Consider the following 25,686-nt stretch of genomic DNA (forward strand, 5'->3'; position numbering starts at 1 on the left):
TCCGCGCAGACGGGCCAGGCTGGTGTGGGCTGAGGAGGTGCTGTCTCCAGAGGCCGGGGGGACGCAGGAGGGTCAGTGTAAACGGGAGGCCGGCGAGGAGCGTGGCGTGGGGACAGACTTCAGAGGGCCAGTGGTCGGGATCCGCAGGACCAGCCGCGGTTCTTCCGAGATTCGGACCCTCCCTGCTCCTTTCCGTGGCTGGAGTGTCCGAGGGAGGGCGGAAGCTGGAAGACCATTGGACTCCTTCTCAAACTTTTCTGCCCGCTTCCTCAGGTGCGGGGAGCCGCCGGCGCCCGCCTCGGTCCAGTCCCACACCCGGGCCGGGGGCGGGAGGCCGGGCCCGAGCTTCCCAACCACGCGCCGCGCATCTGCGGGCGCGGCCGCCGAGCCGGGAGCCACCGCAGGGGGGAGGCGGACGGACGGATGGACACACCCGCCAGCACTCGGCCTCAGCCCGGCGCGCGGCAGCGGGGGATCCCTGGGGCCCGGGGAGCGGCGCCGGGTGCCCGGCCGGGGGCGCTCCGCCTCCCTTCCCCGCCACCCCCGCCCACTCGGGCGCCCGCGATTGGCTCCGCCCGCCCCTGGCTGCGCGCCGGAGCCCGCCTCCCTCGCAGCTAAAGCAGACGGTACCCGGAGCGGAGCGAGCCAGAAGGGAGCATGGTCCCCGCGCCGCGGCCGCGCCAGCCCCCGCGCCGCCGCCGCCTTCCCCGCCGCGGACCTCGCTGCAGCTCCAGCCCCGGCCCCGGCCCCGCAGCGCCCGCCTGCAGCCTCCGCGGTTCCCGCGCCTGAGCGCAGCCCCCGCCCGGAGCCGGAGCCCGAGCCCGAGCCCGGAGCCAGCCCAGCCCGCGGCCGCCGCGGCTGCGGGTAGAGGGCGGGGGCGATGCTGCCGGAGCCGCCGCCGCCGCCGCCGCCGCCTCGGTGAGAGCCGCGCCGCGCCGCGTCGCCGCACCGCTGACAGCTAAGGACTGACTTCCCTCTCCGGGCATCCTCCCTGGGCTGCCGGGAGGCGGCGGCGGAGGAGAAGAAGAAGGAGAAGGAAAGGGGGAGAAGGCGGAGGGCAGGAACGCGAGGAGGTGGACCTGGATCCGTTCCTCCCGGCCAGGACCCGAGCGGCCCCCGCTCCCGCTCCCCGCCGGCGCCGTGCGCTCTCCATCAGCCCGCCTGCGCCCACCCGCGATCCCCGGCTCGCCACGCACCGGGCCGGGGCCGGAGCCGCGCGGCAGGAGGTAAGAGCCCTGCTCGAGCTCCACGGAAGCGGCGCCGCGCACCCGGGGTCCTGGCCGTGCGCAGGGCCGGGCCGGGCTTGGGAGCGGGGCCCGAGAGCCCGGAACGCAAGGCTCGGCTCCCGCGGCGGCGGCGGCGGCGCAGGAGCCTCCGGAGTCTGGACTCGCCAGGCTGCGGGAGCCCGTGCGCCTGCGCCGCTCCAGAGGGGAAAGGGGGGGAAAAACTTCCTACCCCCGGGGTGCATGCCCCGGGGCTGCCCGGATCCGGGATCGCGGCGGTGGGGGATGCTGGAAGCGTGTGTGACCCCCGGCCCCGGGCAGCCCCCTGGCTGGGCCCGGCAGAGCGCGCCCCTCTCCAGGCCACCTCCCCGGAGAGGCCCAGGGCAGGGGCGGCTGGGGGCCAGGAGGAGGCACCGAGGGCCGGACCCTGGGGCGGCCGGGCGCCCTGCCCTTTGGGAAGGTGCGAGCCTGCGTGCAGCCAGGCTGTTTCCTGCCCCCTCCCGTCCTCACCCCGCAGTTGGGGACCCGGTCTCTTTACTCATCCCAAGTAACTTTCGAGGTAGAGGAGCTCGAAACCCATGGGGAGGGGACCCGCACAGCTTTGTTGTGACCCGACCCCCCCTCCCTCAGCACCTAGTGGGTGCCGCCGTGTTCGGGGACGCGGAAAGGAGAGCGCACGCGGACGGTGAGGCCGCGGTGTCAGGTAGGGAGGGGTTGTTTGTGTGTGGGATAGACAGTGTGGACGCGCACCCCGACTGCGCGGGGGGCGGGGGGGGGGGACGGGGTGGCCGAGGGCTCACCTCCGGGTCTCCGGGGCCTGGAGCGGGCCGAGGGTTGTCTGCGGTCGATCCCAGCGCGGGTGAGGGCTCGGGGCAGCCCCCACCCCGGCCGGCCCCGAGGGAGGGGTGCGCTCCCCTGGCGCCCAGAGAGCAGAACCGAGAGCCCGGCTAGATCCGGGGTAGATCCGGGGCAGCTCCCGGGGCAGGTCGGGTGTGCGCCGGCGGGGAAGGCGGGGACGCGCTGCCGCCTGCCGCCGCGGTCACAGAGGAGGGGATGGGGGCAAAGCCGCGTCTCTCGGATGCCTGGATCCTCTGGCTGAGGAGCCAGGGGTCGTTCCCGGGCTCCGGAACCCAACGCTAGACACGGTCCATCTGCGGGTCCTCCCGTGGGTCCCCAGGGATGCTGATGGGTGAGGAACCCCAGCTTCTGCCATCGCCGCTGCTCTGCTCTCTTCCCTCCCCCCACCCCCCACCCCCGTGCTTGCGCCACGCGCGCCCGGGGCGAATCGGGGACGCAGGTATTTATGTAGCATTAGGCGAGACCTCGGCGGGCGGGCGGGCGGGCGCGGAGGAACCGCACCAGGAGGACGCGGAGCTGCCGCTGCTGCCGGGAAACTTCCACTCCGTCAGCTCAGGGACTGGCAGGCTCCGCTGCTGCTGCGTGCTCAGCCTGCTGTCAGTGCCCTTACGCTGGGATTGCGGCTCTTCGTGCAGCGAGGTCTGTCCTGTGCACAGCCGCCCTTACCCTGATTTCAGCCTCTTTGGAGTCATCTAGTCGCCACAGAGTTCTTCCCCTGCCCTCTGGTCTGATCCTCCAACTCAGCCCTGGGAGGGCAGCGTTCAGGACTTATTCCGGTTTAGGACCAATGACAGCAGACTTAACTAGCTCACTTCATTCTGGTGTTTTTAAACAATGTGTTGGGGTATAGTAGAGCTAACTTTCTCACGCTTTAGGGTGGGTGGTGGGGAACAGTTCATCCTGATGCAGATCAAAAACATCTGCTAACACAGAGGTGAATACTTTACTGGCTGGTGGGTACGGATGGATTTGAGTAAGTCCCAACATCCAGGTGTTTATACAGGAATGGAGCTGTGTGCTTCTGAGGAATATAGACTCTGACCCACACGTTGTTCCAAGCCCACTTGATTTATCACCCTGCTCTACGATCAGGGAATTACTAGCATATGTGCCCTTAAACTCTATATGGATTTCATGGCATTTAAATTGGTTTATGGGCTGATGCATTTAACCACTTTTAATAACTTTTCTGCACAAGCATCTAATAAACCATATTTGCCCACGATTCAGGAACACACTTCCCTCTGTGCCGCCTCTCCATTTCTAGCACAGTTCACGGAAATGTATAGGACTCCCAACTTTCATCTGCAAGCAACAATCCAAACGAGATACCTAGAGTTGCACAGAAAGAAAATATGCTATGGTAGCCATGGTAACCAATAGATTAAGGGTTATTGGTTTTCATCTGTATGTGATGGGGGGAGGAATCTAGTATTGTGTCTCTTTAATTATGTTTCTAATGAGTGGTGGTCATACTTCCAGTCCTCGGTGTGGGAGGTAAGCGAGACCGAGAATTCCGTTGTGTGAGAGGTTTGTGGCCGCAAAGCCGAGGGGAGCCCGAGAGAATGACTCCTGCTAACTGCAGCTCCTGGTCTCCAGCGAGCAAGTGGATGGGGCCTTTCTTGTATTTCAAGTAGATGAGCATTGAGTCCCTTCCTTTAAGATGAAAAGAAATAAATGTATTTTGCTTTTAAGCTCTTACCAAATGAACCTTCTAAGTCCAGCTCCCGTTTTCCAGGAATAAACATGTTCGACGTGTGGCTGTTGGTGTGGTTTGCGCGTCCCAGTTGTTCTCCGCACCTGTCAGTCTAAGTGAGGCATATCATTAGCCTATTCAGATCTTGCCTATTTCAATATTCATGCATTTCCATGGTGACTCATTCCATCTTTGTTTACTTAGTCAACCTTATAAATCTTTGGCATCCATTTCACTTGTGCCGTCTTTGTTGGGTTTTTTTCTCTTCGTTCACTTATCAATTGATTTGGCTGCAAATCATTCCCATGGAAAGCGTTTCCTTTTTCCCCCTTCTCGTTCCCCAAAGTTCACACTAATCCTCATTACACACTGTGGTAAAGGGGTTGACTTTTGTAAGAGACCCAAATAACACCACGGATGCTAATGTAGGTTTTTAGCATCTCACTTGACATGTATGTGTGCCTGCGGGTTGTTTTGTGTTGTGTTGTGTTGTGTTGTTTTCTTCCTGCAGGCTGACTAGTACAGGAAGGCTGTCCTGCTTTATGGCCCAGAGACGCCAATCCAACCTGGCAGAATTGACTAAAAGTCTCTCTTCCTTCTTTCCTTCTCCCCTCCCTTTTTTTCCTTCCCCGTAGGACTCAAGGAGTTTTGTGTGTTTTCCGTTATATCTGGCTCAAACAGACTTGAGGACTTTATGTACTGGGCCGGGCCTGTCCTTCTAGGATCTTTTCTCTTCCGGTCGTAGCCAAAGACAGAAGGCCGGGGAGCGTCAGGATTTTCAAGAGCAGCGCTCATTTACCCACTACATAGAGCGTCCCTGGGACCATCGTAACCTTGCACGCTCACTGAACAGGCAGTTTTGCTTAAACTGAGTGATAATTTTTCACCGGCTTTCGAGTTTGTTTCCTAAGGATACAGGCCCATGCTAATCGCACCCTGTCTACTTCAGAACTATCGCGGCAAGCACTAGTACTCTACAGGCCATTAGGATCAGGGGAAGTAATTGGAATACTTACGTTCAAAGTCAGATGGAGGAGTGGAATTCTTGCCAAGCTTGTGATTCTATAATCAGCCAACTGAGTGCCTCCTTTGGGGTGGAGGGAGGAAGAAACACCGTGGGTAAGAAAATCCAGCTGATGGTTGCGGTGGCTGAGGAGAAACCGAGGCAGGAACCGTGTAGGATGACTAGAGAACACCACCTCTCTTTACAGACAGAAAACTTACCTGTAGGCCCAAGTGTTCAGAAACTGGGAGAGTATTTGAAGCTTGTGCAGAAGATGTCATTTGTAATTCCTTAGGAAATCAGGGGTCATTTCCTAATATGCTATATATATATATATATATACACACATACACACACACACACACACACACACACACACACACACACACATATATATATATATATATATATATATATATATATATATTCAGTAACAATCTTTGGAAAGTACTTCCATTTGAAGAACATTTACCATAGAAGCGGCCCTCACAGTTTTGGTGAAGAAGGAAACGTGGTGTCAGAATTCTTTGCCTGCTCGTTGGGTCAGAATTACTGAGATCAGGACCATTCTGGAAGCAAGCTCTGGGGCTCTGCCCCCGACAGCTACACGCGCACTTCCCCCGAGTCCCAGGTCAGAAAGGTAGTCTGCACTTCCTTCCCAGGAAAGCACTCGAGAACAGGGAACTTGAAGCTGTAGAATTAAGAGGAGGCAAGTTGGTCACTGGAAGTAGCAACACTGTTATTCGTGAAGGGAGCTTGATTATCTTGGGGCATTTCCACCCTTAGGGTGAGAAGGGGGAGATTTCTCATTTCCGGTGAGAGGATACCTGCGTGAAAGGCAGGTGGTCCAGAGACACCTAGCCGGCAGCAGCCGATGCTGATTCTGAAGCGAGAGCAGAAATGGCCCGGGGTGGTCACGATAGGGGGTCGGATTTGGGCCAAGATGTCAAACTCTCCAACATTTAAAGGCTGTCATTGGCCCCACACGTGTCAGTTTTTATCATTATTGTATAGAGTTTTGAAATGTTTAAATCATTGACCTTTTAAAGGATATATACACACATATATACAAATATATATATATTCCGCCAACTTTATTTCTCCAAATTGTGGTTAAAAAAAAATCACTTGAACATAAAATTCACCCTCTTCACCATGTTTAAGCATACAGCTCAGTGGCGTTAACATTCACATGGTTGTGCGGTGGCTAGCCAGAACTTTTCATATGGGAACTGAAACTCTCCGCCCATTAACCTTCCGATGCCCACTTCCCCTCCCCAGCTCCCTGCCAAGCACCATTCCTCTTCCCTTTTTCCTGCATGAATTCCACTACTGTAGATGCCTCCTATAAGTGGAATCTGACAGGACATGTCTGTGAACACGGACAAGCAATATCTCTTCGAGGTCCTGCTTTCACTTCTTTTGGATATAAACCCAGAAGTGGGATTGCTGTATTCTAACAGTTTTTACCCTGATATATTACATTGATCTTCTGTTTAAGAGATTGGGTGACAATGCAGGTAACAGAGCACAGATAAAGAATGCGGCAGATGTGACTGACCCTCGTTCTTCCCTTTCTGCGTGTACATTTCCTCGAGAGTCTCTCCAATCTCTCATGCTTTGCTTTTAGGGCTTCCCGGGTTGCCGTGGAATTGCCGAGGGGATAAACGCATGGGCTTAGTGTCAGAGTTGAAGTCCAGTCTCTGGTGCCTACTAGCTATGTAACCTTGGAAAAATCCTTGATCGCAGTAAGCTTTGGTTCTCTCTTTTTTAAAAAAAATTTTTTAAATATATTTTTATTGATTTCAGAGAGGAAGGGACAGGGAGAGAGAGAGAGAAACATCAATGATGAGGGAGAATCATTGATTGGCTGCCTCCTGCACGCCCCACATTGGGGACCGAGCCCACAACCTGGGCATGTGCCCTTGACTGGAATCGAGCCCAGGACCCTTTAGTCTGCAGACTGACACTCTATCCACTGAGCCAAACTGACTACTAGGGCTGGTTTTCTCTCTCTCTCTCTCTCTCTCTCTCTCTCTCTCTCTCTCTCTCTCTCTCTGAAAATGGAGGGAATAATCATGGGCGAGATGACCCTGATAAAGTGTGCATCACAGTGGCTGGCCTGGAGAAGTGTTCTAGGAAGTGCTCTAGAAAGGAGAGCTTAGGTAAAGGGGTAGTAATAAAGAGGCAGCAGCAACCCTTAAGATCTGAGAAGCCGTAGACACCCACCCTGTTAAATGTGCTCATACACGTTTTCGTGGTGTGCCAGAGTGTGTACGTATTGGATTCTGTGAGTCTTGTTATCAGTACTTACTCTGAAATGCAGAAGAGATTTGCATCACAATGGCAATAGCTAAAAATATCCTTGAGTGGATTTGATATGTGAACTTTTAATTCCATTTTCCATATCATAATTTTAGAGTTGATGTGGATTTTAGAGGTCAGCTAATCCACCTATTATTCAATCACCAAACCTGTATCAAGCCCCAATAATATCATAATAACAATAATAATAGCTTCCAGTTATTGCTGCCCACTGTATTTTAGTACTTTACATACATTACCTCTAATCCTCATATCGACACTGCGAGGGAGGGATAATCCGCATTTTACAAATGAAGATGAGACTCAGAAAAGTCATCAACTGGCCCAAGGCCACAAATCTCACCACGTTGTCCAGCTGGGTTTGAACCCAGATCTGTCAGCTACTAGTCTGTCTGTCTTGTCTTTTCTGTGTGTGTATGTTTATGTGTGTGTGTGTATGTGTGCTTGTGTGTGTGTGTGTTTATGTGTGTGTCTGTGTGTGTGTCTGTGTGCTTGTGTGTGTGTGTGTGTGTGTTTATGTGTGTGTATGTTTATATGTGTCTGTGTGTGTGTGTCTGTGTGTCTGATGCTCCAGACTGGGTCTCAGTGCACGGGCACCACTTCACATTGCCTGTTATGTACCAGGTACTGCCTTGTCTGTGCCAATTAACATTTTAAATAATTCTCTTAGAGGGAAGGTGAGCTAAAATAAGAATATTTACCAGGTCTGACCGACATTCATCATCATTTTGGGTTTGCCCACCTGCTTCCATTTACTCTGGTTCCTAGAAGGCTAATGAGAAAAACTTGTAGATGCTTGAGTAGCATCTGTTTCCTTATTGAGCCAGTGTAATAAGTGGCAAATTAAAGACTAGAAACAACGTAGAAAGGATGAAGGATATATCCAGGGATGACTGAAGACTAATCTGGGCTTGTTCACTCTTGACTCCCCGGAGCCTAGCACAGTGCCTGGCACAAACCTCGTTGATAAAAATGTGTGCCTGGAGAGGCTGATGTCCAGAGGCAGTGTGGGGTGACAGACATCAGAGCCTGTGTTTTAGATTCTTCCTTCACTCCATGGCTATGCACTTATCTGCTCGTGATTTTCATTGTGTGGAGTTTTAGATGCTACATTTGGCCATCTATCTGCTAAATATGCTTGTTGGTGAATTCTAACTAATCTAAATGGAATCTTCTAGGGTTTATGACTTGAGACTTTGAAAACTAGTTTTCTTGGAGTTTCTTCATTCCAGGGATGACGTGAATCTATTTGACACTGTTGAGAATTGACACAGAGTTCGTCCTTCACAGCATGCCTGCTTGCAAAGGGATGGTCCCACTCAGATTTTCAAATTTTGGGGATTTCACAAAAGCATTGTTTTAAATAAAATGAAGCACCTGGAAATGACATGGACCACCGTGAAAGGGCGAGAACACTGTGTTTTCCAACAACTTCAGTCCTGTCTTTATTCTTTTTTTAAATATATTTTTATTGATTTCAGAGAGGAAGGGAGAGGGAGAAAAAGATAGAAACAACAATGATGAGAGAGAATCATTGATCTGCTACTTCCTGCATGCCCCACACTGGGGATTGAGCCAGCAAGCTGGGCATGTGCCCTGACCGGGAATCGAACTGTGACCTCCTGGTTCATAGGTCGACGCTCAACCACTGAGCCACACGGGCTGGGTAAGGGGTGTGTTATTTTGCCATTGAATTCGCTTATTTGCTTGAAGTGAAGAAATATAAGATGACCATGCTCTAACTCTGGATTTCTGAACTAAAAGCAAGGGCCACGGGATTTGGGAAGTGTAAGCCCTGCCTTTGGAAGCTGGGTCTGTGAGACCTGGAGGGAGAGAGAGAGAGAGAGAGAGAGAGAGAGAGAGAGAGAGTCTATGTGTATGTGTCTGTGTGCATGTGTGTCTCTCTGTGTGTGCACGTGTGTGTGTTGGTGTGTGTGTGTGTGTGTGTGTGTGTGTGGCCAGTCCGGCTCCTGAAGAGCTCGCTGTAAGAGGAGTGCTGTAATCTATTCGGTTCATGCTGTTCCAACCAGCTTTAATCATCACAACTTGAATAATATTCAAACTGTGAAAGGAACATATTTCTTGCTGAAGCCAACGTGTGCCAAGTGGAAGCGCCAAAGCTCCTCAGTCAGGATCTATGGCAACACCCTGCAAAAGAAACAAAACACCTGGGTTGCTCCATGTGATGTGGGGAACAGCTTTTCTCCACAGGCAAACGGCACTAAGATTTAAAACTTTCTTCTTTCACCCTGGCCAGGTGGCCCACATACGCCTAAAGGTTACGGGTTCGATTCCCAGTCAGGGCTCATATCTAGGTTGTAGGTTTGATCCCGGGTCCGGGCATGTATGGAGATAACTGACCCATTTTCTTCTTCACCTCTCCTCTCTCTCTCTCTCTCTCTCTCTCTCTCTCTCTCTCTCTCTCTCTCTCTCTCCCCCCCCTCCCTCCCTCCCTCCCTCCCTCCCTCCCTCCCTCCCTCCCTTTCCCTCTTCCCAATTCTCTCTCTTCTCGCTTCTCTCTCTTAAAAAAAAAATCAATGAACACGTCCTCAGGTGAGGTGTCTTGTTTTTATTTTTTTTTAATTTCCTCCTTTTCACCCCAGAGGAGAAAAATGATTTGCATGGAAACCATGCTTCGTGGAAGTCACCGCCTCTCCTGTGAGCTAAAGGGACATCTCCCCGGGCCCAGGCACCCGACAGGGCCTGAAGGAGAAGTCTGGTGGTGCAGGGGCCCCCTGGAGGGAGCGGGTGTGGGTTGTGTGACCTGGGAGGCACCGGTGACAGGACCTAAGGGGCAGGTCGTGGGCAGCCACTAGTAGGAGAGCAGCGTGAGCCACTGCCTTCCTGGGCTAAAGACACACAGCCCCTCAGGCTGCGGCAGGGCCCCGCCCCGGGTTTCTGGATGGCAGTGCCTGCGCCTGCCCAGGCCTCTCCCTCACATCCCGGTGAGGAGGGCATCCAGGGCCTCCGTCCGGCTCAGGCTCCCCCCAGGAATATAAAGCTTGTCTCCAGATTCTGCAGGAACTGCAGAGCCGTCCTTGCTGGAGAGGATTCCTGGGGGGGCCTGTGAGGTGGGGTGGGCACTCACTGAGCTGTGAAGTCACCGTTCGAGCTGTCACTTCAGCTGTGTTTACTCCAGGTGTGTCCCCCAGGATGTCTGGTCTTCAGGAGCCGTTTTTGATATCTGGACTAGACACCCGGGCCAGAGATGGTCTCCGTGGTCGGAGGGAAAGGGCGAGGCAGTGGCCTCTCTGGCTCTCTGCTCCTGTGTGACCAGGGGGTCGCTGGGTGTGGGGACCGGTGTAGGGCACGTGAGATTGACAGCTAGGGACTGAGCATGGGACAGCGTGGAGGGAGGGCAAGACTCGGCCCCAGTCCTGCCCAAAGTTACAGTTAAAACGTATTTACTTTCAACTCAACAACAAACAAACAGCCTGATTGAAAAATGGGCCAACGACTTGGTTGAACATTTCTCCGAAGAAGGTACACCCAGAACCAATAAGCACATGAAGAGATGCTCAACTCCACCCTGATCATTAGGAAGATGCAGACGGAAACCACAGTGAGCTCCCACTTCACGGCGTCAGGAGGCTATTGTAAAAACAAACAGAAAAGAGCGGGTGTTGGTGCCGAGGCGGAGAAATCGGAGTCCTCCCGGGCTGCTCGTGGGAATGTAACGTGGTGTAACTGCTATAGAAGACGGTACGGCCGTCCCTTAAAAAAACGAACATATAATTACCATAGGATCGAGCAATTCTCCTTCTGGGTATGTACCCAAAAGAAGTGATAGCAAGGACTTGAATAGATATTTATACACCCGTCTGCCTTCATAGCAACATTACTCGCAACAGCCAAAATGTGGAAGCAACCCAAGTATTCCTCCACGGATGAGTGGATAAGTAAAATTGGCCTTATGCACACCATGGAATGATATTCAGCCTTAAAAAGAAAGGAAATGCTGGCTCTGGCCAGTGTGGCTCAGTTAGTTTGGAGGGTTGTCCCGTACACCAAAGGTTTTTGGGTTCAATTCCCCGTCAGGGCACATGCCCCGGGCTGCAGGTTGGATCCCCAGCATATGGGAGGCAGCTGATCGATGTTTCTCTCGGGAGTTGATGTTTCTCTATCTCCCTCTCCGTTCCTCTCTTTCTAAAATCAATAAGGGCAGGTCCTCGGGTGAGGATTTTAAAAAAATAATAATAAATAAATAAAAAGAAAGGAAATTCTGAAACATGCTACAACATGGATGACATTGAGGACATTACGCTAAGTGGAATAAGCCAGTCACAAAAGAGAAATAGTGTAGGGGTTCACACATATGAGGTACCTGGAGTCGTCAAATTCATAAAGACAGAGTAGAACGGTGCCTGCCAGGGGCTGGGGAAGGGAGCATGGGGAGTAGTTGTTCAATTGGGGAAGGTGGGAAGGTTCTGGAGATGAACGGACTGTGGTGGTAACGGTTGTACAACAATGCAAACGTACCCAGTGCTGCTGAACTGTACACTTCCATGGTTAAAATGATGTTTTGTTATATATCTTTGCCACTATAAAAAAAATAGACTTCTAAATATATTCCAAACCAGTTCTCCTCATTCTTTAAGCAATTTGCTTTGCGGGGGGGCGGGGGGGGGGGGGCGTGCATAGAAGGCATTACTTGAACAGTTCAATATTTATTGAGCACCTGCTGTGGATCTAGCCCTTCGCTGGACATTGTTTATTTTGTTTGAGGGATAAGCATCGTGGCAATACAAGAAAATCTCAAGTGTTCCGTTCACTGAGTGGTGATCATTGTATACACCTGTGTAGCCACCATCCAGAACAAAATAGAAAACATTTCCATCACCCCAAAAAGTTTCCTGTGACCTCTCCAGTCACCCCCTTTCTCCCCAACTGCTTTCGGATGTCCCTCACCACAGGTTAACTCTGCCTGCTGTTGGCTTCCGTGTACACCGACACGGGCAGTGTGTGTTCTGCGCCGGCTGGCTTCGCTCGGCACACCGTGTCTGCCCTGCATCCACGCCGACACGAGTCCCTGTTGTTCCTTCTCTACGGCGAGGTAGCATCCCGTGGCAGGTTCCACACTCTGTCCGTCCTCCCGTGGCGCTGTGTTTGGAGACAGCCAGCAGGGAGTGAGGATGGCAGCTGGCCCCTGGGAGTGTCCCCGCAGGGTGGGGTCACCATGCGAGTGCTCCGTGCTGGGGGTGGTCCTGCTGACTGGCAGCACACCCAGAGGGGAACGGTCTCCAGGGAGTGGCGGTTTGGTGATTGGCGCTAAAAATATGCCATCCAGTGGGCCAGAGGCACATGCTGCTGCTGAACAGGTTTCTCCCCTGAGGGCACATCCCCCCCCCCCCCCCCCCCGGGGAGGCCGCGTCTCTATCCGGAGGCTGCTGGGTGGCTCTGCACGGAGGACAGGACGTTGCGGAGGGTCGAGAGGTCAATGTCTTTGAGCTGATGCTGCACCGTCTCCTGCTCAGGTGCTCAGCTGCAGGCTGGCCACGCCTGTGGGGCAGGGCGTGGGCTGCGGTGGCCAGGCCCCAGCTCGTCCCTTCCCCTCCGGTGTGGAGCCTCGGGGCTGGTTGGCATGTCCGAGGCAGGAGCGTGAGCACTGGTCTGTCTCTCTCTGCGGTTACTTCGCACTCTGCTGTGACCCGTTCTCTGTGAGTCTGTAATCTGACTCTCAGACCCGTGTCCCCATTTCCACATTTCTGGGCAGTGTCTCATCTCACGGAAGAGGGAGGCCTTCCGCTAAGAGCCACGACCTTCACTACTGGGTAGATCTGGGCTCGACACCCCAGCAGGGCCGCCGGGAAATGGGGAGAGCTCAGGCAAGTTGCTTCATCTCTTGGGAATAGCGGCCTCCTCTGTGACACTGATCGTTACTCTGCTGCCTTGTGTGCCGCCCGCAACAGGCCTTCAGTGGTCGGGGTGGGAGGGTAATTCCTGCCGTCCAGGAACGCGGACAAGTTCATCGGTGTGGAAGCTGAGTTCAGTGGCTTCGCCTAGCTCCCCATTCCCGGGCAGTGGCTGCCCGCATGCCGGAGGCAGTACAGGTGGAGAGCGTGTGGGAGACGACACCTCGGACTGGGGCTGCGCCCTGGAGCGCAGTGGAGACCCAGGGGAGTGGGTCCGGGTGGGCCGTGGTCACTGCGAAGCCCCACGCAGCGGGGAGCATCAGGAGGACCCCCGAGGGCCAGTGGATTGATGACGGTCCCCCTCCCTCCATTTGGCAGCGTCACTCTGTACCCCCGGTCCCCTTCCCAAGTCCACCGGCTCACGTTCAATCCAGCTGACAGTCTGCCCTCCCCTGTGAGAGGCCGTTGGGCGACCCAGCTTGGGGTTGCACAGTGATTTCTAGTGGATGCATTGCTCTGAATTCACCTCGGAGCGGGGTCAGTGGCACAGAAGGTCGTGGCTCTTAGCAGAAGGCCTCACTCACAGAGGCGGGGGTGAGCCCCACAACCATGCGTGGCGCCCTCAACAGAGCCCACAGTGCTGATGCTCATGGGACGGGAAGCAAAACGGAGTGTGGACTCCCTCTCGGCAAGCCAGGGCCCCATGAGGGCACATGTTTCCAACGTGACTGGAGGGTAGGAGAGGGACTGTGGGCAGAGGGACTGTCAGCCGGCTCCAGGGGCCACTCTCGGGCCAGGCGAAGGCCAGCCTCGGTCCCCTCGCCCTCTTCCTTCTCTAGAAGGCTCACGCCTCTTTCTGCCCAGCTCAGACCCTGCTCGTCCTCCAGGAAGAGCCCACCTGTGGGCATTACCTGGCCTAGGTTCCCCACATACCCGCTCCATAGGGTCCCCAGCGGACCGTGCGCCCCTGGGGGCACTGACCTCCCCACCTTTTGTTTATATTCCCTTGATGGCCTTCCTCTGAGGGCCCAATGCTGGGCACCGGTCACCGCTTGGACAAGCGAGGCTCTCAGACGGGGAATGCCACCTGAGACTCGCCAGGCAGAGGCAGGGCTGGACCAGAGGCTCCGGCGTGGGCAGAGCATCGGGAACCGGGCGAGGAGAGGCGGGAGCTGGGGGCCTGGGTGAGGACTCACTCCTGGGGTCTTGGGGCTGTTTCAAGCTGCTCTGGGTAGGAAAGTGAAAACCCTGTGGAATTCTCTGTGTGTGGTTACTGTCAGATGGGAGCGGGGATGATTTCCTAACATGTGCAACGAGATAAGAGATCCCTGCACCAGGGGGTGAAATAACGGAGCCCCAGAAAGACGGTCTTTGCTCCATTGTTATTGGCATCAGACACAAGCCTCTCCAGGGCACTAACCCGCGTGCTCATCGTACGTCCTTGGGCAGAGGGGTCTATGGTGAGAGCCCAGCTTGTATTTGGCTCCCGAGTTTTGCCTGCGCTCCCCCCACCCCATCCTCTTTCTTTCCATCGCCCCCCCAACCCCCTCTCCCCCCCCCCCCGGGTCCGTGTCTCCCCTCTGCCCAGCTATGAACCGCACAGCCTGTTTGTCTTGGAAAAGCCCGTCGTGGAGCACGCGTTTGGGCGCTGGGGTGGGGTTGGCGGAAGAGGTGACATGGAACCCTCCCTGGAAACCATCAGGAAAGATGCCAAACACTTCCGTGGAGGCTGAGAACACAATTTCTAAAGTGACAATTTATCATGAATTTGGTTATTGGAGAGGATCGTTTTTTTCAGAAGGAAACTTGGTTAATTAAAAGGCATCAGGGATGTATTTACTATGGTGTCAAGAATGTAAAAACAGAAAAGAACATAGAAAAACCGAAAATAATGCCACAATGTTAGCCGTAGACATCTTGCTACTTGCAGATTCTCCAGATTTTTAAAAACAATCAGCATATTTTTCACGCTGGGAAAAATAAAAACTTGTTTAACAAGGGAAGTGGAACTGCAATAATAAGGTTAATTTTTGCCACCGGCAATAAGGGTTTGTGTATGTGCCCACACAAATCCGATGAAAACATGACGAGGGCTGACCATAATGTGGAAGACATGTTCACACCACCGGTTTTCAAAAGGGAGGGAAGAACCACATCGTTTCAGACGACTCTGCATCCAGTACCCCTCCCTGAGCATCTCAGACTCACCTTAAAGGGACCATCCTCTCGGGCTCTCTTTCCTCCTGGGGCTCCTTCCTGCAGGCTCCCGAGATTGGGGGGGGGGGGGGGTGGCAGGGGGGGAGGGCTTTCTGCTTAAAGGTAGCGAAGCTAAAGCAGGCATCCATCCCTAAAGCCTGTCTCCTTGAATGCAGTGGCAGCTTTTCAAATATCTGTGCCCCCAAGTGGTCGCTTGTACCTGTAAATTACAGCCAGCAGGAAGGTTGCCACTGAGCAGGTCCTGGGAAACAGGACACATACACACCCAGAGTTTACTGATGACGATGATGACAACCATACACGACACAGAGGAGTGAGAAAGGGAGGAAGAAACTCCAATTGCTCTGTGTGTGTGTGTGTGTGTGTGTGTGTGTGTGTGTGTGTAGAGCAAAAGACGGAAGAATTTTCCTTCCCCATGCTCCCCCAGAGAGAAGTGTGTGTGCTTCCATTTGCAAAAGGGCCTGGCCAGAAGGGGTGCGGATGGCGGTGAGCAGAGCCCTCCCACGATTCTGGGGACCCGGCCTCTGTGTCTCTGGAGCGCTCCCCGTGCCTGCGCCGGCTTCTCCGCAGAAGCAGGTCTCCGGGAGGCTCCTCGGTGGCCGGGGAGAGGCTGTCCGGGGAGAGAGGACTGTGTCTCCGTAGAAGCCTTTTCCTCTGATAGAGACGTAAAAGGAGGAAGCAACTTTCTGTCCCTGGGCCACCGTGCAATGCATTTTGCTTCTTGTGAAACGCTGGTGATGACAAGCTCATCTCACATAATTTTATTGTTTTCCATCGCTGCCTGCCAATCCCAGGTGATGGTTTCCTGGGAGCGGGAACGAGGCCGATTCTGGAGACCATAAAAAAAAAAAGTTACCCCGTCATTAGCACATCGAGCAGCAGTTGGGCCAGGAGACTAATTGTCTTTGCGATGATGCGGTTGAAGATAAGCTGAACTTGCTAAGCGAGACAGACACACAGCAGGGAATGGAGTACGGTTTCATGGCCTTCTAGAAAAATGCACTTTCACTTTAACAAAGGGCGGATGTTTGCATTTTTTCCCCTTCACATCTTTAAATCTAATGAGTTCTCTTGAATAACCACATTTTCAGAAGTCTCTGGCTCTGCAGAGGTGGTCCATGTCACGCCCACAAGAGGGCATTTTCTCATCGACTTCCGTCAAAGCGATTTGTTTTCTAAAGAGAGGCTGGGAGGCCTGCAGGACGGAGCTGAGCTTGGAAGCAGGGGCTGGAGCGCTGCGCGCAACCGAACGCTTCCACCTAGTGAGTCCTGCCTGCGCGTGAGCCACTCGCTCACTGCGTTTCCTCTGCTTTTAATGTCTTCTTCCCAGAAGGACGGCACCAAAGGAAAGCTTTGCAAGCGTTTATTTTTTCCAGATACAAGATGCCATGTGCTCGCAGGTAGCTAGTATGTAGTGTACGTGGCTGCAATTCCCGTGCTGGCGTTACCCATCATGATGTCAGTACGAAATGTGATCTGCTAACATTTTAAGACTCTGGTCCCAATGCTCCAATACAAAGAGCCCCCACCTTCTCCAGAGACTTAACGTGGAAAGGAAAACAGCGAAATACTGGAGTGGAATCTAGATCACTGGGCCGAGGAAAGAGGTGGCTATTTTGGATTGGGTAGTTAGGAATGCTTCTCTGAAGGGGTAACTAATAGTCTACTGTGCTTTTTTTTTTTTTTTAATGTTTATTGATTTTAGAAAGAGAGGAAGGGAGAGGGAGAGAGATAGAAACATCAATGATGAAAGGGAATCATTGATTGGCTGCCTCCTGTACGCCCCCTACTGGGGATCGAACTCACAACCCCAGCCTGTGTCCCAATCGGGAATTGAACCAGTGACCTCTTAGTTCATGGGTCAACACTCAACCTCTGAGCCACACCAGCCCGGCCAGAGCCACACCAGCCGGGCCAAATAGTCTACGTTTATTTCAGGGGTGGGGAATCTTTTCTCCGCCAAGGGCCATTTAGATATTTATAACATCATTTGAGGGGCATACAAAATTATCAACTTAAAAATTAGCCTGCTCTATTTGGTCAAACATGTGATTCACTCATCCCTAATGCCTTGGCAGGGCCAGACCGAGTGATTCTGTGGGCCTTCTATGGCCTGAGGGCCGGATGTTCCCTGATTTATTTCATCAGCACTGATACTATTTGGATTACAAATGTAATAAAACCTTTAGACTCCCTTCTTCAAAAAAAAAAAAATAGTTGCAATGTTTATTACCATGAAACATGATGAAAATGGGGGCAGCAACATGGAGTTGCCCATGATTCATTTGTTAACTTACATTTAACAATTGCCACCTACTTTTGACCCCATCATTAAAAAAAAAAAAAAAACATGAATATTTTAACACCAAAGAGTACAAAGGATGTAAGTGCTGAATACAGGACAGTGGAATAAATGTAGTGTTTTGGAAAATTCCTACATACTCTTGGGTTTTCTCATTTTCCATGAACTTTGAGAACTTCAGCCCGGGCTTGTCCTGCCCGTGATAATTGTCCACCTCCCGTGAGGACCAAGCCGCAGAAGGCACGGTAATGGGGCTCTGCTGGCACCGGTTCCCCAAGCCTGCCCAGCTCACAGCCTGACATACAAGACACAGAGCAGAAGGCAGCATACCCCTGACCCTGGGGGGTCCAGGATACTTGCAGGAGAGTCCAGCCCAAAGCTACGATGGCCTTAGAGATACGTGTGACATTTTCTGAAGCCACGAGTCAAAGCTCTACGTTGAAGACATGTTTTGGAAAATCAAAGCAGTATTGGTCAGGCAAATCAAGGAGGGCTTCATGGAGGAGGTGTGCCTTCAACGTGGCCTTAAAGCAGGGGTCCTCAAACTTTTTAAACAGGGGGCCAGTTCACTGTCCCTCAAACCGTTGGAGGGCCGGACTATAGTTTAAAAAAAAAAAACTATGAACAAATTCCTATGCACACTGCACATATCTTATTTTGAAGTAAAAAAACAAAATGGCAAAAACACCCGCTTGTGGCCCGCGGGACGTAGTCTGAGGACGCCTGCCTTAAAGGATAGATAGGTATAAAGAAGAGGATCATGGATTATAAGGGGCAACATGTTCATTTCTTTCTTAAGTTAATGTGGAACATTTTTTTAAAAATAATAAAAGCAATACCCATCCATTGTGTAATATTTTCAGGCATAACCATGTAATAATCTCTAACAACCTGTCCTGCAGGTGTGGCTTTAACAGGTTATCATCTTTTCTTCTCGATTTTTGTTTTGCGTTTTTACAATAGCAGGGCCATGTTGCATATGAAATTTTGAGGCTTGGTTTTTTAACTTTGGAACACTATCCCATGTCATTAAAAACGATTCTTAAACATCACTTCTTCATGCCCTCAGTCCATCATGCCTGCCATCTGGTTTATCAGCCATTCCCATCAGGTGGCCTTTTTTTCCTGCTAGAACATTCTGGCAGGTATTCTCGCATATTATTTTGGTTCATAATTTTGGTGTCAGACAGATCTGACAAGTCTCAGCTCTGAGGGTAACATCAGGCTCTGCATTATCCATCCAGCCTATCATGTCACGTGGACGTAATAGCGCCAGCCGACGGGGGCTTGTGAGTTACATGAGAGAATGTTTTGGATAGAGTTCTTGAAATAGAGTTACCAAGGTTTGATATTTTAAAAATTATATATCTTTCCAGCTATAAGAGTAATGTTTTTTATAGAAAATTTTAACAAAAAGGAAAATCCTGCCTAATCTCATCACTAGAGGATAAAAACAATTAACCTTTTAGAATCTATTATTTTGTCACTTTTAGCAGAATTGGGATCATACTATTTCTCTCTCTCTCTCTAAATATATATATATATATATATATATATATATATATATGATTTTATCTCCTGCTTTTTCCCCCTCTTAACCTTGTGTTGATTTTCCATTGTCATTATGCATTTGGAGACGTGATCTTAAAGGGCTATATTTCATTCTATTCTGCTATATTAATGTGCCGTTTCATTTAACTACCTTCCTATTGTTGGCTATTTAGATAATTCAGTGATTTGCTAATATAAATGACATCACAATCAGATATTATTGAACATCAATATCTGCAGACATTTTGGATTATTTCCGCAAGATTCATTCCTAGAGCGGGGACTACCGAATCAGGCAGGAGCATCCTGAAAACATTGATCTCTATCGACACATCGCCCCAGACAGCCTGTGCTGTTTACTCTCCCATAAATAGCACACGCACCCCCACGTCACCGCACCCTCACCTATTATAATCTTTATAAATACCGTAGTCGGTTGCACAGATGAGTAATGGCAGCTTGTGGTCTCAATTGGCCCCCCCTTGATTACCGGCGGGCCGGAGCATTTGTTTCTGTGTTTATTGACATTCCTGTCCTTTGCCTGTTCTTCTATTTATATTCATCTTTTTCTTATTGATTTGTGAGAGCTCTTTATGCATAGGAAGATAGTAACCTTTCAGTGTCATGTTTAGAAATATTTTTCCCAGTTTGTCATTTGTCTTTTAAATTCGTTTATGGCTTCTTGGTTAGACAGAGGCCTTTAATTTGCTATTTATCAGCCGTTTTCACTTTGATGTTTCCTCTTGTTTTTAGTCTGAGAAAATCCTCTCCTATCCTGGCTTTCGATGTCTATTCATTTACCTTCTCTTCTACTTGTTTGAAGATTTCATTTTAAAAATTCAACTTTTTATCCAGTCCTAAGTTATCTCGTTTTTGTTATAAGATGGGAGATAGGAATTTAATTATTTCTTAATAGTGAAGTGATTCTCCCGGTTCTGTTTACTGAGTGATCTTTCTTTCCTCCTGATTCGAAAGGTTACTTCTCGCATACACTGAATTCTCCTATCAGCGAGGGCGTGTTTCTCTCTGACCCAGGGCTAACCCACGTGAATACAATATTATTATGTTTTAAAATCTGGTACCATAGATCATCTTCATTATTATTATTTTTCACAATATGTTTAGCAGCTATCTCTGACATATCTAATAGACCAGATGAACTTTAGAATCTTTGGCCAAGCTAAAAAAAAAAAAAAATCTTTTGTTGACTCTTTTTACATGGTATTCATATGAATTAGATGGTATTTATAAATTGATGTATAAAGAATTGACATCCTGACCATAATATGGAGTCTTCTCATTCAGGAACATGCTATTGTATCCCCCCCCCTCTCTCTTTCTCTCTCTCTCTCTCTCTCTCTCTCTCTCTCTCTCTCTCTCCCCCCCCCTCTCTGTTTACTTAAGTTTACTTTCATATCCCTCTGTAAACATTTGTGGGGTTTTTTTTCATATGAGCTTTGCACTGCTCTTAGAAACTTCATTCCTAGCTGCTACATACACTCTTTCTGTCCAATTTTATTTTCTAATGATTAATTGCTAACAAATAAAAAAGCTCTTAATTTTCTATGTATTTATTTTGTACCTTGCAAGGTTATGGCACTTCCTTATGAATAGAATTATTTCAAGGCTTTTAAAACCTGCTGATCATTTTGCCAAGAGGGTATAAGCACAACCAGTAGTGTCTGGGGAGAGCCTATATAATCACTTTTAAGAATCTTCATTAATTTGGGAGAAGGTAGCATCTCATTGTATCTTATACACCATTCCAGTGATGTGTCTGATGCCATGCCCGAGTCCTGATAAGTAGAACGTGTTTGGGGCAGTCAGTCCCAGGGTGCAGTGCTCATGAGCAGGCCTCGCCTGAAGCAGTGGTGGTGGCTGTGGTGGCTCTCGTGTCCTGGAGGGTGTCATTCTGAAGCAGGAGTTTGAGGTCCACAGCCCTGCCTTTGGGGGGTGGGAGGGGCTGGCCCTAAAGGAAACTGTAGGAGCTGGCTCTGGACACACGTCCCAGACCGTGGGGTCGAGCCTGCAGTGATTGACGTTCGGTTCAGGTTCACCCAGATGTGCACTCACAGCCAGACACACCTGGGTGTGAGGAAACAACCAGAAGAAACACTCGCCCCGTCGTCGAGCCCTAAGGGACACCCAGGATTTCCATTCAGCGCACAAAGACGACGCCTGAAAGTGAGCGAGAAGGAGCGGAGGGCCCGGCAGGAACATGGCTGTGATATCCAGGCACTTTGTCCTCTGCAGCTCCACCGAGCTCGCCTTCCGCTGCCAGCTTCCCCAGACCCAGGCCTTCGCCTCTGTGGGGAAGGGAAGGGTTTCTCCTACCCCGATGCTCCCCAGCATGCGGCTGGGGGTGGGCGCGGGATCTCCCGTCTCCCTGCACAGAAGGCTCGCGAACGTGCGAGGATGTGCGTCTCCTCCTTTAGACAACTCCACGTCTCCTCCCTGTGCCGTGCCAGCTGGGGACGGTTGCTTTTCTCCCGCTTGAAAACCTTCCTCCAAAGAATATGTTGCCATCAGCAAGTCCTCTGCGTTGCAACTGTCTCCTCCGAAGCCAGACTGTAAGGCGAGGCGTCCTCCCTCAAGGAAACCCTAACCCATTATCCAGGGTTCAACAAATACCAGCGCCTTCCACATGCCCGGCAGTGCGCTCGGCTCCGGAACTCACGGGGAGCCAAGACGCGCCTGGTCCTCTCCCTCGGTGAGCTGACAGTCCAGGGGAGGAGACCGATGCTCCTCAAAGTCCAGGCAGAAGGCACACTGCGCTGCTGTTAGGGGGAGCCTGGCCTCTGCTTGGGCCGCGGGAGGGGTGACTGACCTGAGATGTAAAGGAAGGGTTGACCTCAGGACTTAGAGAGAGGCGAATCGCCGACCTCACACTCCTCCAGGGCCCTGCACTGTCTGGATGCTGCCCGCCCCGGCAGCTTAGCCATCACACCCACCTCCTGCATCACCCATCACCATGCCTGTCCACCCCGATCTCTCTCTCTCTCACACACCCATGTGCGCTGCAGGCAGAGGGGACAGGTGCACTGTGGCCCACATTGGAGAGAGGATGGCACATTCAAGGAGAGGTGGCCAGGGAGGCCGGAGCTGGGGAAGCAAGGGCGTGTGGTCAGGAGGAGACCGGAGAATTAGGCAGGGAGAGGCCACGCAGGGTCTTGCCGGCCACAGATAGAGCCTCTGTCCGCGTTGCAAGAGCACTGGCTGGCTTTGGTGGTTTTTAAGCAAGGAGACAGTGTTTTGGAAGAGATGGTGCTGGCTGCCAGGGGGGACCCCACTGAAGAATGCTAAGGAGGAAGGTGGGGCTCAGGGAGGGAGTATGGGCGGAGTCCAGGCGGGAGCTGATGGCTGCAGATGGACAGGTGATGGTGCCGATGAGGGAAGTAGGAGCTGGAGACACGTGAGAGGAGGATTTGGAGGCCTCGGGGGTGGGTGGGACAGGGAGAGGTCAAGAAGAGGGATTCTCCAGGGCGGTGCCTAGATTTGTGGTCTGAGGAACTAGGTGACAAGGGGCTGTTATTGGTAGTGCCGGGAGCACGGGGCGGTGGCAGGTGTGGTGGGGAAGGTTGAGTTTTGTTCAGGACCAGGTGTGGGGCTCCTGAGACTTGGCAGTGGCTGGTGGCAGGTAGGCAGTTAGGTGTGTGGGTCTGGCTCTCGCTCAGGGGAGAGACCAGGGCCAGACATGAACATTTTGGAAGGTTCATCCCAGTGAGACTCAGGGAGAGTCTTAGAGGTAAGGGACAGGGACAGGGACAGGGACAGGCTGGGAAGCCAGCCGGCGGCCACAGTCCCTCAGGGCCCTCCTGCTGCTCTTGCTGTCATGTGCCCTGGCTTCCAGGGGCTGCCCTGCCGGGTATGGAGATTTCCTGCGGACCCTCCACGGGTCCTGGCTGGGTCCACACCGGAGGTAAGAAAAGGGGCACAAACACAGAGAAACCACGCGTCTCCGCAGTCCGCTCCCTAAGCGCTTGCTTGTCTCCACGCTCCTAGGCCCCACCCTTCAGGGTGCGTCTCTGAGTCACGAGATGGAACCGGGGTCTCTCCTGCCCCCTCCCTCCTCTGTCCCGAGCTCCCCTTCCTCCCGGGCCCTCCTTTCTGAATGATGAGCCAAGAAGACATTCAATTTGCTTCAAGTCGAGATCATTTACAGACTCATATGTAATCCGTGTTTATTAACATCTGCTGTGTCCAGGCACCGCTGCGTGGATAAACATGGTGAGGGGGGCAAGGTCAGACCCTCCTCGGGCACTCCTAGTCGAGGGGAGGAGACGAGAGATGAGAGAGATGGGATCATGATGTTGATGTGACAGACGCTAAATAGAAGGCGGTCCAAAATCTCAGATGAGGCCAGGCGAGGGAGGGATATGCTGAGTAGAGTCAGGGAAGGGCAGGGAGAGGGGGACATGATCTGTAGCAAGGATATGGGCAGGCGCAGGGCAGTGAGAGCATTTGGGGAAGGAGAAACAGGTAGGTAGGAGGAGTTGTTTGGGGAATGTGAGATGGTTTCCATGCCTGGGGGATATTGCATATGTGTTGGAAAGGTGTGTGTATGAGAGAGAGAGAGATCGGGGTGGACAGGCATGGTGATGGGTGATGCAGGAGGTGGGTGTGATGGCTAAGCTGCCGTGGCGGGCAGCATCCAGACAGTGCAGGGCCCTGGAAGGAGTGTGAGTGAGGTCGGCGATTCGCCCTCGCCGTGTGTGCCGAGAGCTTTCCCAGCCTCTTCCACTCCTGCTGTCAGGAGATGAGCTGAGACAAAAATATCCTTACTCTTCTTGCGTTGGGAAACGCAAGCCGAGGCTGGAATCTCACCAGACCCTGCTGGTTCTGCTGCCCACTGCCCAGATGTGCAAGTGGCGGCTCCCAGCACCAGCGGCTTGAGGGGTTTGTGCTGAGGGTCTCCCTGGGTTCTTGGGGGCAGAACCGAGCAACTTAAAATTCTCTCTGAGTCACTCGGGCCCTGGGCATGGGCCCGATCTAATAACCACCTCCTGGAAGGGACAAAATTTACGATGTTTTCCCGACTCATGTTCTCGTGGCAGTGACCTTTAGTTCCCTGGAGGCGTGTCTTCCTCAGGAAATGTCACGGGACTCTGACCTAAGGCAGCTGGGCTGGGCCTGCTCCAGCCGCTGTGGACACATCCCAGGCCGAGTGCTGCCGGGTCTGGAGGAACCAGCTTGCACCTGGATCTGCTCAGGGGTTGGTCATCGTTGAGGAATTTCAGAGAAGGGATATAAACACGCCCATGCCCTTGCCCTGAATTCAGGTCCCAGGCAGTGCTTACGATTCCTGGCCCAGGCTCTGCTCAACCAGCTCTTGATTGAGTGCTTCGCCCAGTTAGTTGGAGGCACGGGTGGGTGGGAGGGTGGGTGGGGAAGGGGGCCAGAGGAAAGGGATGGGGGAGACAAGAAGCATGCTGGAGCTGAGGCAGATGGGGTGGCATTGCCAGCCTGTGGAGTGCAGTGCCCAAGCGTGGCCGGTAGATGTAAACAGTGCCGCCTAGACAGTCTCCCTACAAGGCTGGGAAGAGGTCGCAGGACCTGACCGTCGCTGTTTGCAGGGAAAGGGGGACTGTGACCCCCTGGATCTTGGGTGGGTGCTGGGACAATCAGAGAGAGTGGCCCGGAAGCGTCTTGGAAGGTCTTCTGAGCTCCTGGCCAAAGCGTCTCAGAGGTTCTTTCCGGAGAGAACCATCCTGCCATTGGTAGAGGGAGAAGGTGGTGTGTGCCAAGCTTGGACCACTGCGTGAGCACCTGCCCAGGTCTCCTGCTCGGTCAAAGGCAGTGCTGAAGGTCTCCTCTGCCAGGTGTGACGAGGCCCAGGGGGTCCCCGTGATGCTGCAAAGATGACTTATCTGCTTCTCAAGACGCTCATAGCTCCAGTGCCCTTTCACAGATGGGGAAGTGGCAGGTGTTGGGGCTGTCGGGGAAGATGGCTGTTCGGGCCGGTTCGGGCGTCCTTCTCCCCTGCTCTGACTGTTTGTTTCCAAGTCGCCGTGAATGCTGTAAACCACTGCTTGTCACTTTGCCAAATTCCCATGCTCTTACTTAAGCGTGATTCACGCACTGGATGGTTTTGACATTTGAAGATTACTTGGTTCTTTGGGCAATTTTCTTCTTTGCCGTCAAGAAAAACGCCTGCAGTTCTCTATTTCGTTTGGGGGAAGGTGAGGCCCAGGAAGTAGATAATGAACTCCCTGGACCACGGGACGCTGGGCCTGGTGATCTTGTGGGGCGGGGCGGACCTGTAAGGCTTTTGCTCCTAAAAGGAAGGAGGCAACTTGATCATTCGCCTTCAGAATCACAATCACACGGGCTCCGAGTTGGTCCTCTGGGGCCGTCTCTGGGTAGAAGTCAACCATGGGACCAGCCCAGGGGCCGGGGAGGCACTTGGGTGGTCGCTGCCCTATCGATGCCTTCTTCTCTGTGGCAAAGGGCCAGTCACTCCGGACTCAGGGACCTGGTTTGTCACCATATTGTTCTTCCCACTCCACTGAGCCAGGACCTCCACCACTAGGCAGAGCTGAGTTAGGAGTTCATATCCTTATGCACTCACTTATTAAACTCCACCTCCTTCTCCCACTCCCCCAACCACCCCAGCACCCCTTCCCCAGTGCCCATCGACCCAGTGGTGAGAAACCGCCAGT

General features: G+C 52.4%; 1 protein-coding gene across 1 annotated transcript in view; it reads left to right on the forward strand.

Moving 5' to 3' along the window:
• The first annotated feature begins 975 nt into the window (after positions 1 to 975).
• Positions 976 to 25,686, forward strand: part of KLHL29 (kelch like family member 29) — a 268,142-nt gene continuing 243,431 nt past the window's right edge. The window contains exon 1 of the mRNA XM_079791884.1: positions 976 to 1,226. The gene's annotated coding sequence lies outside the window, so the exon portion shown is untranslated. The remainder of the gene's footprint in view (positions 1,227 to 25,686) is intronic.

The sequence above is a fragment of the Cnephaeus nilssonii genome (genome assembly GCF_951640355.1).
Source record: "Cnephaeus nilssonii genome assembly, chromosome: 15".
Classification (NCBI taxonomy): domain Eukaryota; kingdom Metazoa; phylum Chordata; class Mammalia; order Chiroptera; family Vespertilionidae; genus Cnephaeus; species Cnephaeus nilssonii.